This window comes from Dendrobates tinctorius, unplaced genomic scaffold, assembly GCF_039654945.1.
Source record: "Dendrobates tinctorius isolate UK_male_01 unplaced genomic scaffold, ASM3965494v1 ptg000417l, whole genome shotgun sequence".
Classification (NCBI taxonomy): Eukaryota; Metazoa; Chordata; class Amphibia; order Anura; family Dendrobatidae; genus Dendrobates; species Dendrobates tinctorius.
In genome coordinates, this window is record NW_027362081.1 from 131,169 (window position 1) to 149,083 (window position 17,915).

Sequence of the window (17,915 nt, forward strand, 5' to 3'; positions counted from 1 at the left end):
CGCCACCGTCTCTGCCAGTATGTTAGGTAACGCAACCACCTCTGGATACCGTGTGGCATAATCTACCACTGTCAATATAAACTTTTTCCCGGACAGACTGGGTTTGGCTAACGGCCCTATCAGATCGACCGCTACTCGGCTAAATGGTTCCTCCACAATGGGGAGGGGGCGTAATTTGGCCTTGCATCGATCTCCCCTCTTGCCAATGCGCTGGCAACTGTCACAGGTCTGGCAGTACTGATGAACATCATAGGTTACCCCCGGCCAAAAGAAGTTTTGTGTCAGACGATGCCTTGTGCGACTGACGCCGAAGTGCCCGGCCAAGGGTATATCATGAGAGATTCGCAGTAGATCCTGCCTATACTTCTTGGGAACAACCAGCTGTCGTTTTATAGTGGGGCTCGTCCCTGTGTGGTGCTGCTCTGTGATCCGGTAGAGGAGTCCCTGCTTCCTTACAAACTGTTCCCCTTCCAGTACCCCTCTTTCCTCCTGTGCCTTCCTACGATATCCCTCTTATGAAGGATCCTCAAGTAACTGCCTCTTAAATTCATCTGGGGTGGCCCAAGAAATGTGTCTGTCTATGGGAATACGTGTAGGGCTGGGATGTCTTACCTGGGCCTCCTCTGAGTGTGATTCCGCCTCCGCAGCTCGAGCTCGTCTCCGGGTGGTCACAGGATATGTCTCGGCCAGAGGGGCCACCGAGAATGCAGACAACATGGGCCCCAAGTCATTTCCCGGCAAGACGTCTGCAGGCAAATCCTCCATCAAGCCGACCTCAACAAGGCCATCCCCGACTCCCCAGTTCAGGTGAATCCTGGCAGTGGGCAGTCGATGTATGGCTCCCCCTGCTACACGGACTGCCACTGTCCAGTCCGTCTTCTCTTGGTCCCGGACGAGATGAGGCTTAACAAGGGTCAAAGTTACTCCAGAATCTCTTAGTCCCTGCATACGTTTCCCATTAACCCACACGACCTGTCGATGATGTTGTTGATTATCTGCCCAGGCTGCCTGCACAGGGTCTACTTCATGCAGCACTTCCTCCATCTCTTCCACCCCTTAGTTAGTCATAGCCCCCAATGCCGGGTCAGCTTCGCCTTGGTAGCAGTGTACAGCAGCCCGGCTGAAGGTAGCTGTTCCCGCCTTTGGCCACTGGGTATGCTGAGTCCGGTTGGGACATTGTCTGTGCAGGTGGCCCAGCTGACGGCAGGTGTGGCATCGCGCCCCAGGGGGACTGTGGTAGGCCGGGTTTCTAGCTGGTCCTCCTACAATCTTCGGTGGTTTGGGGACCTCCAGGTCCATGGGCGGGCCCCTAGTGACCATCTTTGATCCGGCAACTGCGGCCTCCTGGCATCATGATGTTCATCGGCCAGACGAGCGGCTTCCTCAAGAGTCGTTGGCCGCCTGTCCCGAAGCCATTCCTGTGTCTCGGGGGTTAGTCCATTAAAGAATCGTTCTAACAAGAAGAGCTGGAGGACATCCTCCTTAGTGGTTGTGTGGCGCCCCTGAGGCTTCAGTCGCCACAGAGGTACTGCACCTTCTCCTAAGGTGTAGTGCCCCACCATCCAGGTAGGCTGGGAACTCCTTTCCACATTCCAACACCTGCACCCCACACACAAGATAGTTCAGCAGGGACCCGTCCATGCTTTATGCTGGAAAGGTCATAGGGTGCCTTTTGTGGTCCCTGGCTTCGTAACACGAGCGGTGCTGGGGAGGCGGATGGAGTTAGATATAAAAGAGAGGGAAGGTGTAGGATTTCAAGTCAGTCTGACAGAAGGTCAGCGCTTTGGTGACCTGTTCTTCAACCAGCAGTATGTGGAGTCCCATCTGAGGAAAGGGCATCCAGATAGAGACCTGCAGCCTGGGGAATATGTGACCTTCACCCAGCATGAAGGACTCCGGGGGTGGTACACCCTGCAGAGTTCATCGAGAGGTACCTGCCATCGAATCCAGTTAATGCCCCTCCATTCACCGGTACCACTCAGACTGCTCAGGTACCTGATCCTAGAAACCAGGCTGCTCTTGCAACACCTCCAGTTCGGCAGCCCAAACCAAAGATCCCTGGCTTGACACCATGGGAAGAGGAGTACCTACGGATTGCCAATGACTACTTGGAATCTGGTAGACACTAAGATAATTTATATTTACTAGATCTCGTTACCCAGGAGGGTTTGTTTACACCAGTTTTGCCTTGTTTGCTATCATGTTTTTCCGGTAGCACTTTTGTTGCCTGCTTTTGATTGGCAGTGTTTTTCTACAAATGAAACTGTGGCGATCATGAACGCTGTGTGATCCAAAACTTTCTTGCAAATAGTTTGCACCCCTTTGGGTGCTCTCTCTTGGTTTTACATATAAAGAGACTCTTTTCGAAGATGTTTCTGCATGGACACTTTTCGAAGAGTGATGTCTACCTCAAGGGACACTGCAAGAAAGCTCGACTGGGAGCAGTGTTCAGCACCTTACAAGAATTTTGAATGTTTTATGATAACGTATTTGATAATATTATGTCTTATGTAAAGTAAATGTCTTTTATAGAATATTTGATACAGAGAATTAGAAAAGTTTTGAGAAAGAATGTGAGAATTGAATAAAGACTGAAGAATTGAAAGTGACAGGTCACAGGCCAAGCGTAGATGGTCAGTGTCTTGCGTCCAGTAGAAGAGAAAAAGAAAACGAGAATAATTGATAGAAAATGTACTAAAGAAAATGTGTTGAGTATAGCACTGTGAATTAAGAATTGCACTTAAGTAAATTTTTGATACTAAGATAGGAAGTTAACCTGTTTGTAACATTTAAGAAATGTACCTCCTACATTAGGAAGATTAGATAAGTATTGTTGAATAGCATTTCAAAATTTTTGTGTGTTCCTGTATCGTACCTTTTGTTGTCTTACAGCCCGCGGATGTGCTGTGTTTAACGGGGGGTATGTGGCGCCCCTGAGGCTTCAGTCGCCACAGAGGTACTGCACCTTCTCCTAAGGTGTAGTGCCCCACCATCTAGGTAGGCTGGGAACTCCTTTCCGCATTCCAACACCTGCACCCCACACACAGGATAGTTCAGCAGGGACCCATCCATGCTTTATGCTGGAAAGGTCATAGGGTGCCTTTTGTAGTCCCTGGCTTCATAACACGAGAGGTGCTGGGGAGGCGGGTGGAGTTAGATATAAAAGAGAGGGAAGGTGTAGGATTTCAAGTTAGTCTGACAGAAGGTCAGGCTGGGGTGAGTCCCAGAGAGAGAGCAGGCTGACAGCAGGTCAGCCTGAGAGGAGCTCAAGGCAGAGGAAGGCAGTCAGTCAGGAGAGGCTGAGGACTGGTCTTAGTGGAATGAGCTCCTCAGGGAAGGAAGAGAAGGAGAAAGAGACGTAGACTGAAGACTACAGATTCCATAAGAGAGAACGGAAAGAAGGAGAATAGAAGGACGGTGGGAAGCAGGTTGAGAAAGAGAGAGAACCCTTCCAGTCCAGAGAGTGCAAAGGCTGGGGCCTGGTCCCCGAGGTTGATTGGAACTTTATGTCCGGCAACAGACACCGGAGGAGTAGTGAGCCGCTAACGCCTTGCTCCCATCATAGACTTGGGACACAACAGCAACTGAATAGAGAGCTGGGACGTAGTGAGGAGTCCCCGAGCAGGCTACAGCTGTCTGTCATACAAGTAAAGACTTGGAACACCTAGAGAGAGGCATTCCAGGGTAACTAAGTACTGGAGTGCTTCGCACCTAAAGGCGCATTGGAGGAGTCATTCAGTAAGGTACATGTTGGCGGAGTGTGGAAGGGAGAATCCTATCCTGCCTGGAGGTTGGCTGGAGCCCTGGCCTGGAGAACACAGTACGGAGGCAGACAGTTGTGTGAACTGCAAACAGTGAGTAAAGCTTTGGAACCGCATACTCTGGTGTCCTCCAGTTATTCCCGCACCACTACACCTGGGTACCAGCCTCCATACCATTCTGCGCCTCTCCTCATCCATTGCACCTACACTGCCCTGGGACTACAGCTCCACCTGTGGGGAGCTATACCATCTCTGCTGCACCACACCATCAGTTCCAGCGGATCTGCATGCAGCGTTGGCTTACCATCTTACTTGCCAAACACCACGGGTGACGTCACTAACTATTCTAATAAACTCTAACACCATTAACATCACCGCCATTGATATTGGGCGCCCAGGGCCACGGACCGGGTCACCGCTGCTTTGACACATTCCCGCCTTGACACCGGCCCGGTACCGAGTATCCCGCTGCCCTGGGTGTGCGAGGGTGACCCAGTTGCTTGGCTCCCTTGTACCCACTGTAGCAGTGACCGCCGTAATTTACAGGCCCATTCAGCGTGGGTATCGGTTACGCGTTTTATAAGTCCGCGGAACTTTTGGCGGTATGCCTCTGGTGTCAGCGCATATCGGGCCAAGATCACTTCTTTGATCCGCTCATAGTCCATACAGTCCTCATCAGGTACCATGCGATAGGCGTCCGCTGCCCGGCCTGTCAGCTTGCTGGCCAGAATCTGAGCCCGTTCCTCCGGCTTCACTTGATGAAGGGCACACTGCCGCTCAAAGTCCTGCAGAAAGCCAACAATGTCTTCCTCTGCCTCCCCCAACTCTCGGAAGGCATTATACTGGATCTTTTTGTGGCTTACTGTTGAAGGTACCTGGTTGAAGGCCAGAGCTCCCCCTGCTCGCTGACTCTCCTCTCTCCCCTCTGCCATCTCCATCTTGGCCAGCTCCACTTTGGTCCGCTCTGCCATTTCCATCTTGGCTAGCTCTATCTTGGTCCGCTCGGCCATCTTTTCCTTCAGATCAGTACGCACATCAGCCATCACCTCTCGTATGATCTCTACTGCAGGGTTTGGGCCATAGAACACCAGTCTGTTCTTTACCTCCCTCTGGAATTTGGTCTCCTCCACGTTCACATTGGGGGGCGCTGCACTGTCGTGTTCCATGATGGCTGCTATCAAATCCACTTTTGTTTTGTTGCTGGCGATCAACCCTCGGGCTTCCACCAGATCTTTTAATGTAGTCCTCTTTAACTTCTGGTAGTTGTTTTCCATTCATTCCTTTCCTCCTGTAGAAGGGGTATCAAATCCCACCGCTGCCACCAGTGTAACGGGGTCTACCAAGCTGGGGTACCTCTTTCAGTAACACCCTGTGTTTTCGGAGGTCCGCTCTGTGTTGGCTGGAGTCTGAATGAATGACGCTGGCTGGAATTCCTTGGTTACATGGGCGCATATAAAAGATCACTGCTTCTCCATGTATTTCCAGTCTGACAACACTTTACTCACAGGACACAGAATATATCACACAGATACAGAGGGCAGGCCAATCGAAAAGCCTCAGGCCAGACATACATTACAAAAGCCGCAGTTGGCCGGAGCCTGCCGATGTTTACTGTGGGAATTACAAAGGTGGGGGGAGGGCGGACAAAAGGAGAATATCGTGTCCCCTCTGCCCAGGGGCGTAGCCTGTGAACTGATGCATTAGGGACATGCATCTCACATAGAACCTATTATACATACATATAACTGCACAACATATTCTGTGTGCTGAGTGGTTCTGAAACACGTAACACAGTACACTCAGAAGTCTCACTCACCTGCCTCGCACCTCTCCCACTTTACCGTACACTCAGAAGTCTCACTCACCTGCCTCACACCTCTCCCACTTTACCTTACTCTCAGAAGTCTCACTCACCTGCCTCACACCTCTCCTGCTTTACCTTACACTCAGAAGTCTCACTCTCCTCCCTTGCACCTCTCCCGCTTTACCGTACACTCAGAAGTGTCACTCACCTGCCTCACACCTTTCCCGCTTTACTGTACACTCGGAAGTCTCATTCACCTGCCTCACACCTCTCCCGCTTTACTGTACACTCGGAAGTCTCATTCACCTACCTCACACCTCTCCTGCTTTACCGTTCACTCAGAAGTCTCACTCACCTGCCTCACACCTCTCCCGGTTTACTGTACACTCAGAAGTCTCACTCACCTGCCTCGCACCTCTCCCGCTTTACCGTACACTGGGAAGTCTCACTCACCTGCCTCGCACCTCTCCCGCTTTACCGTACACTGGGAAGTCTCACTCACCTGCCTCGCACCTCTCCCGCTTTACCGTACACTCAGAAGTCTCACCTGCCTCACACCTCTCCCACTTTACCTTACACTCAGAAGTCTCACTCACCTGCCTCGCACCTCTCCCACTTTACCGTACACTGGGAAGTCTCACTCACCTGCCTCACACCTCTCCCGCTTTACTGTACACTCGGAAGTCTCACTCACCTGCCTCACACCTCTCCCGCTTTATTGTACACTCAGAAGCTCACTCACCTTCCTCGCTCCTCTCCCGCTTTACCGTACACTCAGAAGTCTCACTCACCTCCCTCGCACCTCTCCCGCTTTACCGTACATTCAGAAGTCTCACTCACCTGCCTCACACCTCTCCCGCTTTACCGTACACTCAGAAGTCTCACTCACCTGCCTCGCACATCTCCTGCTTTACAGTACACTCAGAAGTCTCACCTGCCTCACACCACTCCCGCTTTACTGTACACTCAGAAGTCTCACTCACCTGCCTCACACCTCTCCCGCTTTACAGTACACTCAGAAGTCTCACTCACCTGCCTCACACCTCTCCCGCTTTACAGTACACTCAGAAGTCTCACTCACCTGCCTCGCACCTCTCCCGCTTTACCGTACACTCAGAAGTCTCACTCACCTGCCTCACACCTCTCCCAGTTTACCGTACACTCAGAAGTCTCACTCACCTGCCTCGCACCTCTCCCACTTTACCGTACACTGGGAAGTCTCACTCACATGCCTCACACCTCTCCCGTTTTACCGTACACTGGGAAGTCTCACTCACATGCCTCACACCTCTCCTGTTTTACCGTACACTGGGAAGTCTCACTCACATGCATTACACCTCTCCCGCTTTACAGTACACTCAGAAGTCTCACTCACATGCCTCACACCTCTCCCACTTTACCGTACACTCAGAAGTCTCACTCACCTGCCTCGCACCTCTCCCACTTTACCGTACACTGGGAAGTCTCACTCACATGCCTCACACCTCTCCCGTTTTACCGTACACTGGGAAGTCTCACTCACATGCCTCACACCTCTCCCGTTTTACCGTACACTGGGAAGTCTCACTCACATGCCTCACACCTCTCCCGCTTTACAGTACACTCAGAAGTCTCACTCAACTGCCTCTTCTCTCCCGCTTTACAGTACACTCAGAAGTCTCGCTCACCTCCCTCGCACCTCTCCCGCTTTACCGTACACTCAGAAGTCTAACTCAACTGCCTCTTCTCTCCCGCTTTACAGTACACTCAGAAGTCTCACTCACCTGCCTTGCACCTCTCCCACTTTACCGTACACTCAGAAGTCTCACCTGCCTCACACCTCTCCCACTTTACCTTACACTCAGAAGTCTCACTCACCTGCATCACACCTCTCCCGTTTTACAGTACACTCAGAAGTCTCACTCACCTGCATCACACCTCTCCCGTTTTACAGTACACTCAGAAGTCTCACTCACCTCCCTCGCACCTCTCCCACTTTACCGTACACTCAGAAGTCTCACTCACCTGCCTCGCACCTCTCCCGCTTTACAGTACACTCAGAAGTCTCACTCACCTAACTCGCACCTCTCCCGCTTTACCGTACACTCAGAAGTCTCACTCACCTGCCTCACACCTCTCCCGCTTTACAGTACACTCCGAAGTCTCGCTCACCTCCCTCGCACCTCTCCCGCTTTACCGTACACTCAGAAGTCTCACTCAACTGCCTCTTCTCTCCCGCTTTACAGTACACTCAGAAGTCTCGCTCACCTCCCTCGCACCTCTCCCGCTTTACCGTACACTCAGAAGTCTCACTCAACTGCCTCTTCTCTCCCGCTTTACAGTACACTCAGAAGTCTCACTCACCTGCCTCACACCTCTCCTGCTTTACCGTACACTCAGAAGTCTCACTCACCTGCCTCACACCTCTCCCGCTTTACAGTACACTCCGAAGTCTCGCTCACCTGCCTCGCACCTCTCCCGCTTTACAGTACACTCAGAAGTCTCGCTCACCTGCCTCGCACCTCTCCCGCTTTACAGTACACTCAGAAGTCTCACTCACCTGCCTCGCACCTCTCCCGCTTTACAGTACACTCAGAAGTCTCACTCACCTGCCTCGCACCTCTCCCGCTTTACAGTACACTCAGAAGTCTCACTCACCTGCCTCACACCTCTCCCGCTTTACAGTACACTCAGAAGTCTCACCTGCCTCGCACCTCTCCCGCTTTACAGTACACTCAGAAGTCTCACTCACCTGCCTCGCACCTCTCCCGCTTTACAGTACACTCAGAAGTCTCACTCACCTGCCTCGCACCTCTCCCGCTTTACAGTACACTCAGAAGTCTCACTCACCTGCCTCACACCTCTCCCGCTTTACAGTACACTCAGAAGTCTCACCTGCCTCGCACCTCTCCCGCTTTACAGTACACTCAGAAGTCTCGCTCACCTGCCTCGCACCTCTCCCGCTTTACAGTACACTCAGAAGTCTCACTCACCTGCCTCGCACCTCTCCCGCTTTACAGTACACTCAGAAGTCTCACTCACCTGCCTCGCACCTCTCCCGCTTTACAGTACACTCAGAAGTCTCACTCACCTGCCTCGCACCTCTCCCGCTTTACAGTACACTCAGAAGTCTCACTCACCTGCCTCGCACCTCTCCCGCTTTACAGTACACTCAGAAGTCTCACTCACCTGCCTCTCACCTCTCCCGCTTTACAGTACACTCAGAAGTCTCACTCACCTGCCTCGCACCTCTCCCGCTTTACAGTACACTCAGAAGTCTCACTCACCTGCCTCGCACCTCTCCCGCTTTACAGTACACTCAGAAGTCTCACTCACCTGCCTCACACCTCTCCCGCTTTACAGTACACTCAGAAGTCTCACTCACCTGCCTCACACCTCTCCCGCTTTACAGTACACTCAGAAGTCTCACCTGCCTCGCACCTCTCCCGCTTTACAGTACACTCAGAAGTCTCGCTCACCTGCCTCGCACCTCTCCCGCTTTACAGTACACTCAGAAGTCTCACTCACATGCCTCACACCTCTCCCGTTTTACCGTACACTGGGAAGTCTCACTCACATGCCTCACACCTCTCCCGTTTTACCGTACACTGGGAAGTCTCACTCACATGCATCACACCTCTCCCGCTTTACAGTACACTCAGAAGTCTCACTCACCTGCCTCGCACCTCTCCCGCTTTACCGTACACTCAGAAGTCTCACTCACCTGCCTTGCACCTCTCCCACTTTACCGTACACTCAGAAGTCTCACCTGCCTCACACCTCTCCCACTTTACCTTACACTCAGAAGTCTCACTCACCTGCATCACACCTTTCCCGTTTTACAGTACACTCAGAAGTCTCACTCACCTGCCTCACACCTCTCCCGCTTTACCGTACACTCAGAAGTCTCACTCACCTGCATCACACCTCTCCCGTTTTACAGTACACTCAGAAGTCTCACTCACCTCCCTCGCACCTCTCCCACTTTACCGTACACTCAGAAGTCTCACTCACCTGCCTCACACCTCTCCCGCTTTACAGTACACTCAGAAGTCTCACTCACCTAACTCGCACCTCTCCCGCTTTACCGTACACTCAGAAGTCTCACTCACCTGCCTCACACCTCTCCCGCTTTACAGTACACTCCGAAGTCTCGCTCACCTCCCTCGCACCTCTCCCGCTTTACAGTACACTCAGAAGTCTCGCTCACCTCCCTCGCACCTCTCCCGCTTTACCGTACACTCAGAAGTCTCACTCAACTGCCTCTTCTCTCCCGCTTTACAGTACACTCAGAAGTCTCGCTCACCTCCCTCGCACCTCTCCCGCTTTACCGTACACTCAGAAGTCTCACTCAACTGCCTCTTCTCTCCCGCTTTACAGTACACTCAGAAGTCTCACTCACCTGCCTCGCACCTCTCCCGCTTTACAGTACACTCAGAAGTCTCACTCACCTGCCTCGCACCTCTCCCGCTTTACAGTACACTCAGAAGTCTCGCTCACCTGCCTCGCACCTCTCCCGCTTTACAGTACACTCAGAAGTCTCACTCACCTGCCTCGCACCTCTCCCGCTTTACAGTACACTCAGAAGTCTCACTCACCTGCCTCGCACCTCTCCCGCTTTACAGTACACTCAGAAGTCTCGCTCACCTGCCTCGCACCTCTCCCGCTTTACAGTACACTCAGAAGTCTCACTCACCTGCCTCGCACCTCTCCCGCTTTACAGTACACTCAGAAGTCTCACTCACCTGCCTCGCACCTCTCCCGCTTTACAGTACACTCAGAAGTCTCACTCACCTGCCTCGCACCTCTCCCGCTTTACAGTACACTCAGAAGTCTCACTCACCTGCCTCGCACCTCTCCCGCTTTACAGTACACTCAGAAGTCTCACTCACCTGCCTCACACCTCTCCCGCTTTACAGTACACTCAGAAGTCTCACCTGCCTCGCACCTCTCCCGCTTTACAGTACACTCAGAAGTCTCACTCACCTGCCTCGCACCTCTCCCGCTTTACAGTACACTCAGAAGTCTCACTCACCTGCCTCGCACCTCTCCCGCTTTACAGTACACTCAGAAGTCTCACTCACCTGCCTCACACCTCTCCTGCTTTACAGTACACTCAGAAGTCTCACCTGCCTCGCACCTCTCCCGCTTTACAGTACACTCAGAAGTCTCGCTCACCTGCCTCGCACCTCTCCCGCTTTACAGTACACTCAGAAGTCTCACTCACATGCCTCACACCTCTCCCGTTTTACCGTACACTGGGAAGTCTCACTCACATGCATCACACCTCTCCCGCTTTACAGTACACTCAGAAGTCTCACTCACCTGCCTCGCACCTCTCCCGCTTTACCGTACACTCAGAAGTCTCACTCACCTGCCTTGCACCTCTCCCACTTTACCGTACACTCAGAAGTCTCACCTGCCTCACACCTCTCCCACTTTACCTTACACTCAGAAGTCTCACTCACCTGCATCACACCTTTCCCGTTTTACAGTACACTCAGAAGTCTCACTCACCTGCCTCACACCTCTCCCGCTTTACCGTACACTCAGAAGTCTCACTCACCTGCATCACACCTCTCCCGTTTTACAGTACACTCAGAAGTCTCACTCACCTCCCTCGCACCTCTCCCACTTTACCGTACACTCAGAAGTCTCACTCACCTGCCTCACACCTCTCCCGCTTTACAGTACACTCAGAAGTCTCACTCACCTAACTCGCACCTCTCCCGCTTTACCGTACACTCAGAAGTCTCACTCACCTGCCTCACACCTCTCCCGCTTTACAGTACACTCCGAAGTCTCGCTCACCTCCCTCGCACCTCTCCCGCTTTACAGTACACTCCGAAGTCTCGCTCACCTCCCTTGCACCTCTCCCGCTTTACCGTACACTCAGAAGTCTCACTCAACTGCCTCTTCTCTCCCGCTTTACAGTACACTCAGAAGTCTCGCTCACCTCCCTCGCACCTCTCCCGCTTTACCGTACACTCAGAAGTCTCACTCAACTGCCTCTTCTCTCCCGCTTTACAGTACACTCAGAAGTCTCACTCACCTGCCTCACACCTCTCCTGCTTTACCGTACACTCAGAAGTCTCACTCACCTGCCTCACACCTCTCCCGCTTTACAGTACACTCAGAAGTCTCACTCACCTGCCTCACACCTCTCCCGCTTTACAGTACACTCAGAAGTCTCGCTCACCTGCCTCGCACCTCTCCCGCTTTACAGTACACTCAGAAGTCTCACTCACCTGCCTCACACCTCTCCCGCTTTACAGTACACTCAGAAGTCTCGCTCACCTGCCTCACACCTCTCCCGCTTTACAGTACACTCAGAAGTCTCGCTCACCTGCCGCGCACCTCTCCCGCTTTACAGTACACTCAGAAGTCTCACTTACCTGCCTCGCACCTCTCCCGCTTTACAGTACACTCAGAAGTCTCACTCACCTGCATCACACCTCTCCCGTTTTACAGTACACTCAGAAGTCTCACTCACCTCCCTCGCACCTCTCCCACTTTACCGTACACTCAGAAGTCTCACTCACCTGCCTCACACCTCTCCCGCTTTACAGTACACTCAGAAGTCTCACTCACCTAATTCGCACCTCTCCCGCTTTACCGTACACTCAGAAGTCTCACTCACCTGCCTCACACCTCTCCCGCTTTACAGTACACTCCGAAGTCTCGCTCACCTCCCTCGCACCTCTCCCGCTTTACAGTACACTCAGAAGTCTCGCTCACCTCCCTCGCACCTCTCCCGCTTTACCGTACACTCAGAAGTCTCACTCAACTGCCTCTTCTCTCCCGCTTTACAGTACACTCAGAAGTCTCGCTCACCTCCCTCGCACCTCTCCCGCTTTACCGTACACTCAGAAGTCTCACTCAACTGCCTCTTCTCTCCCGCTTTACAGTACACTCAGAAGTCTCACTCACCTGCCTCGCACCTCTCCCGCTTTACAGTACACTCAGAAGTCTCACTCACCTGCCTCGCACCTCTCCCGCTTTACAGTACACTCAGAAGTCTCGCTCACCTGCCTCGCACCTCTCCCGCTTTACAGTACACTCAGAAGTCTCACTCACCTGCCTCGCACCTCTCCCGCTTTACAGTACACTCAGAAGTCTCACTCACCTGCCTCGCACCTCTCCCGCTTTACAGTACACTCAGAAGTCTCGCTCACCTGCCTCGCACCTCTCCCGCTTTACAGTACACTCAGAAGTCTCACTCACCTGCCTCGCACCTCTCCCGCTTTACAGTACACTCAGAAGTCTCACTCACCTGCCTTGCACCTCTCCCGCTTTACAGTACACTCAGAAGTCTCGCTCACCTGCCTCGCACCTCTCCCGCTTTACAGTACACTCAGAAGTCTCACTCACCTGCCTCGCACCTCTCCCGCTTTACAGTACACTCAGAAGTCTCACTCACCTGCCTCGCACCTCTCCCGCTTTACAGTACACTCAGAAGTCTCACTCACCTGCCTCGCACCTCTCCCGCTTTACAGTACACTCAGAAGTCTCACTCACCTGCCTCGCACCTCTCCCGCTTTACAGTACACTCAGAAGTCTCACTCACCTGCCTCACACCTCTCCCGCTTTACAGTACACTCAGAAGTCTCACCTGCCTCGCACCTCTCCCGCTTTACAGTACACTCAGAAGTCTCACTCACCTGCCTCGCACCTCTCCCGCTTTACAGTACACTCAGAAGTCTCACTCACCTGCCTCGCACCTCTCCCGCTTTACAGTACACTCAGAAGTCTCACTCACCTGCCTCACACCTCTCCCGCTTTACAGTACACTCAGAAGTCTCACCTGCCTCGCACCTCTCCCGCTTTACAGTACACTCAGAAGTCTCGCTCACCTGCCTCGCACCTCTCCCGCTTTACAGTACACTCAGAAGTCTCACTCACATGCCTCACACCTCTCCCGTTTTACCGTACACTGGGAAGTCTCACTCACATGCATCACACCTCTCCCGCTTTACAGTACACTCAGAAGTCTCACTCACCTGCCTCGCACCTCTCCCGCTTTACCGTACACTCAGAAGTCTCACTCACCTGCCTTGCACCTCTCCCACTTTACCGTACACTCAGAAGTCTCACCTGCCTCACACCTCTCCCACTTTACCTTACACTCAGAAGTCTCACTCACCTGCATCACACCTTTCCCGTTTTACAGTACACTCAGAAGTCTCACTCACCTGCCTCACACCTCTCCCGCTTTACCGTACACTCAGAAGTCTCACTCACCTGCATCACACCTCTCCCGTTTTACAGTACACTCAGAAGTCTCACTCACCTCCCTCGCACCTCTCCCACTTTACCGTACACTCAGAAGTCTCACTCACCTGCCTCACACCTCTCCCGCTTTACAGTACACTCAGAAGTCTCACTCACCTAACTCGCACCTCTCCCGCTTTACCGTACACTCAGAAGTCTCACTCACCTGCCTCACACCTCTCCCGCTTTACAGTACACTCCGAAGTCTCGCTCACCTCCCTCGCACCTCTCCCGCTTTACAGTACACTCCGAAGTCTCGCTCACCTCCCTTGCACCTCTCCCGCTTTACCGTACACTCAGAAGTCTCACTCAACTGCCTCTTCTCTCCCGCTTTACAGTACACTCAGAAGTCTCGCTCACCTCCCTCGCACCTCTCCCGCTTTACCGTACACTCAGAAGTCTCACTCAACTGCCTCTTCTCTCCCGCTTTACAGTACACTCAGAAGTCTCACTCACCTGCCTCACACCTCTCCTGCTTTACCGTACACTCAGAAGTCTCACTCACCTGCCTCACACCTCTCCCGCTTTACAGTACACTCAGAAGTCTCACTCACCTGCCTCACACCTCTCCCGCTTTACAGTACACTCAGAAGTCTCGCTCACCTGCCTCGCACCTCTCCCGCTTTACAGTACACTCAGAAGTCTCACTCACCTGCCTCACACCTCTCCCGCTTTACAGTACACTCAGAAGTCTCGCTCACCTGCCTCACACCTCTCCCGCTTTACAGTACACTCAGAAGTCTCGCTCACCTGCCGCGCACCTCTCCCGCTTTACAGTACACTCAGAAGTCTCACTTACCTGCCTCGCACCTCTCCCGCTTTACAGTACACTCAGAAGTCTCACTCACCTGCCTCGCACCTCTCCCGCTTTACAGTACACTCAGAAGTCTCACTCACCTGCCTCGCACCTCTCCCGCTTTACAGTACACTCAGAAGTCTCACCTGCCTCGCACCTCTCCCGCTTTACAGTACACTCAGAAGTCTCGCTCACCTGCCTCGCACCTCTCCCGCTTTACAGTACACTCAGAAGTCTCACTCACCTGCCTCGCACCTCTCCCGCTTTACAGTACACTCAGAAGTCTCACTCACCTGCCTCGCACCTCTCCCGCTTTACAGTACACTCAGAAGTCTCACTCACCTGCCTCGCACCTCTCCCGCTTTACAGTGCACTCAGAAGTCTCACTCACCTGCCTCGCACCTCTCCCGCTTTACAGTACACTCAGAAGTCTCACTCACCTGCCTCGCACCTCTCCCGCTTTACAGTACACTCAGAAGTCTCACTCACCTGCCTCGCACCTCTCCCGCTTTACAGTACACTCAGAAGTCTCACTCACCTGCCTCGCACCTCTCCCGCTTTACAGTACACTCAGAAGTCTCACTCACCTGCCTCGCACCTCTCCCGCTTTACAGTACACTCAGAAGTCTCACTCACCTGCCTCGCACCTCTCCCGCTTTACAGTACACTCAGAAGTCTCACCTGCCTCGCACCTCTCCCGCTTTACAGTACACTCAGAAGTCTCGCTCACCTGCCTCGCACCTCTCCCGCTTTACAGTACACTCAGAAGTCTCACTCACCTGCCTCGCACCTCTCCCGCTTTACAGTACACTCAGAAGTCTCACTCACCTGCCTCGCACCTCTCCCGCTTTACAGTACACTCAGAAGTCTCACTCACCTGCCTCGCACCTCTCCCGCTTTACAGTGCACTCAGAAGTCTCACTCACCTGCCTCGCACCTCTCCCGCTTTACAGTACACTCAGAAGTCTCACTCACCTGCCTCGCACCTCTCCTGCTTTACAGTACACTCAGAAGTCTCACTCACCTGCCTCGCACCTCTCCCGCTTTACAGTACACTCAGAAGTCTCACTCACCTGCCTCGCACCTCTCCCGCTTTTCTTGTGAGTCTTCTGTGTGTCTGGCTGATTCTATTTCTTATCTGACGCTTATCAGGTGTGCGATACCAGAGAAACAATACAGCAGGCTCTGATTGGTTCTGATTCACAAAAGGTGACATGGAGGACACATTAACGCCAATGTCATGTTCCATGGTGCTGAGAGAGACCAGTACTGACAACACTGCGTCCAGGGTACCGTGAACGAGCTCTAGGCCAGCGCATACATGAATGGGGGAAACTGTAGTAAATGCTGCTTGACGAGGGAGGACATTAATTCCCGAGCCACCCCATATACCCTCCAGTCTGAATATGAGACATATCCGTATCTCTCAGTATTGAGATCACACAGATATCCCACCGCTGCCACCAGCTTGTCAAGACAAGACAGCCGGGGCTGATCCAATACTGGACCGGGTATTGGTGAACCACAATGAGTGCATGGTATATTACACCTCAGATTCCACCGCATGGAATATATATACAGGGGCTTCTCACAAGATTACAGTATCATCAAAAAGTGAATTTATTTCAGTTCTTCTATACAGTGACCCTCCTCTATTCTATAGAGTTATTACACACGGAGTGATCTATGTCACGGGTTTATTCCTGGTAATGTTGATGATTATGTCTTACAGCCAATGAGAACCCAAAAGTCATTATCTCAGGAAATTAGAATACTTTATAACACCAGCCTGAAAAATGATTGTAAAATCTGAAATGTCGTCCTCCTGAAATGTATGATCAGTAAATGCACTTAATACTTGGTCGGGCTCCTTTTTCTTCAATTACTGCATCAATGCAGCGTGGCATGGAGGCGATCAGCCTGTGGCACTGCTGAGGGGTTATGGAAGCCCAGGTTGCTTTGATAGCAGCCTTCAGCTCGTCTGCATTATTAGGTCTGGTGTCTCTCATCTTCCTCCTGACAATACTCCACAGATTCTCTATGGGGTTAAGGTCAGGCGAGTTTGCTGCCAATCAAGCCCAGTGATACTGTTGTGTGTACACCAGGTATTGGTACTTTTGGCAGTGTGGATAGGGGCCAAGTCCTGCTGGAGAATGACATCTCCATCTCCATAAAGCTTGTCGGCAGAGGGAAGCATCAAGTGCTGTAAAATGTCCTGGTAGACGGCTGCGCTGACTTTGGTCTTGGTAAAACACAGTGGACCTACACCAGCAGATGACATGGCTCCCCAAACCATCACCGATTGTGGAGACCTCACACCAGACCTCCAGCAGCTTGGATTGTGGCCTCTCCACTCTTCCTCCAGACTCGGGGACCGCGATTTCCAAATGAAATGCAAAATTTACTTTCATCTGAAAACAACACCTTGAACCACTGACAACAGTCCGGTTCTTCTTCTCCTTGGCCCAGGTAAGACGCTTCTGGCGTTGTGTATTGGTCATGAGTGGCTGACACAAGGAATGTGACACTTGTAGCCTATGTCCTGGATACATCTGTGTGTGGTGGCTCTTGAAGCAATGTGTTAGGGACAGCGAAACGCACTAAATAATAAATAATAAGTGCGTTTGCTGCCCAGGGTCCACCGTGCAGTAGGTGTTACACTGCTGCTAAGTAATGGCAGATGCACTATATGGCGGTATAACTCACTTGGGTTGAACATCACCCGGAGTGCGCTGGGCGATCTCTGTTACTTCACAGAGACACCGAAGTGTTAAACACAAAGGCTGAGCCTGTTAACATCACAGGGCTCAGAGGAATGCACGCACGGTATATGGTCACAGGACTTGGCCCAAGAGACAGAGTCCACGACCGTCTAGACCTACCGTAGGTGCGGCGCCGCAACCGCGGGCGCCAAGAAGAGCTGCTGACTGCAGCGCGGCGACAGACACTGCCGCAATACGACAATGCCCGGTAGCTGGCACACTGTCGGACGCTAGCACTGTGGAGGATGTGTACTGTGGCCTGAAGCTTGCCACTGAGTGGCGCTACCTCTTTCACTAGTTCCCTATCCACACACATAATATCAGAGGGAGGGGAATCTTAATGAGTCATTTGCAAGTCCATACATCCGTCATCATTCACACAGTTAGCAACTAGAGTCTATACTAGCGCATGGCCGAGCGGCCATGCGAACCTTTTATAGCCGGGACCTTCCTGAAGCTTCCAGATCCCTGAGATGAACCAATCAGATCAGGAGAAGGACCTGTGCATGTGACTCCCGATCTCCAATGGGGAATCGTCTCGT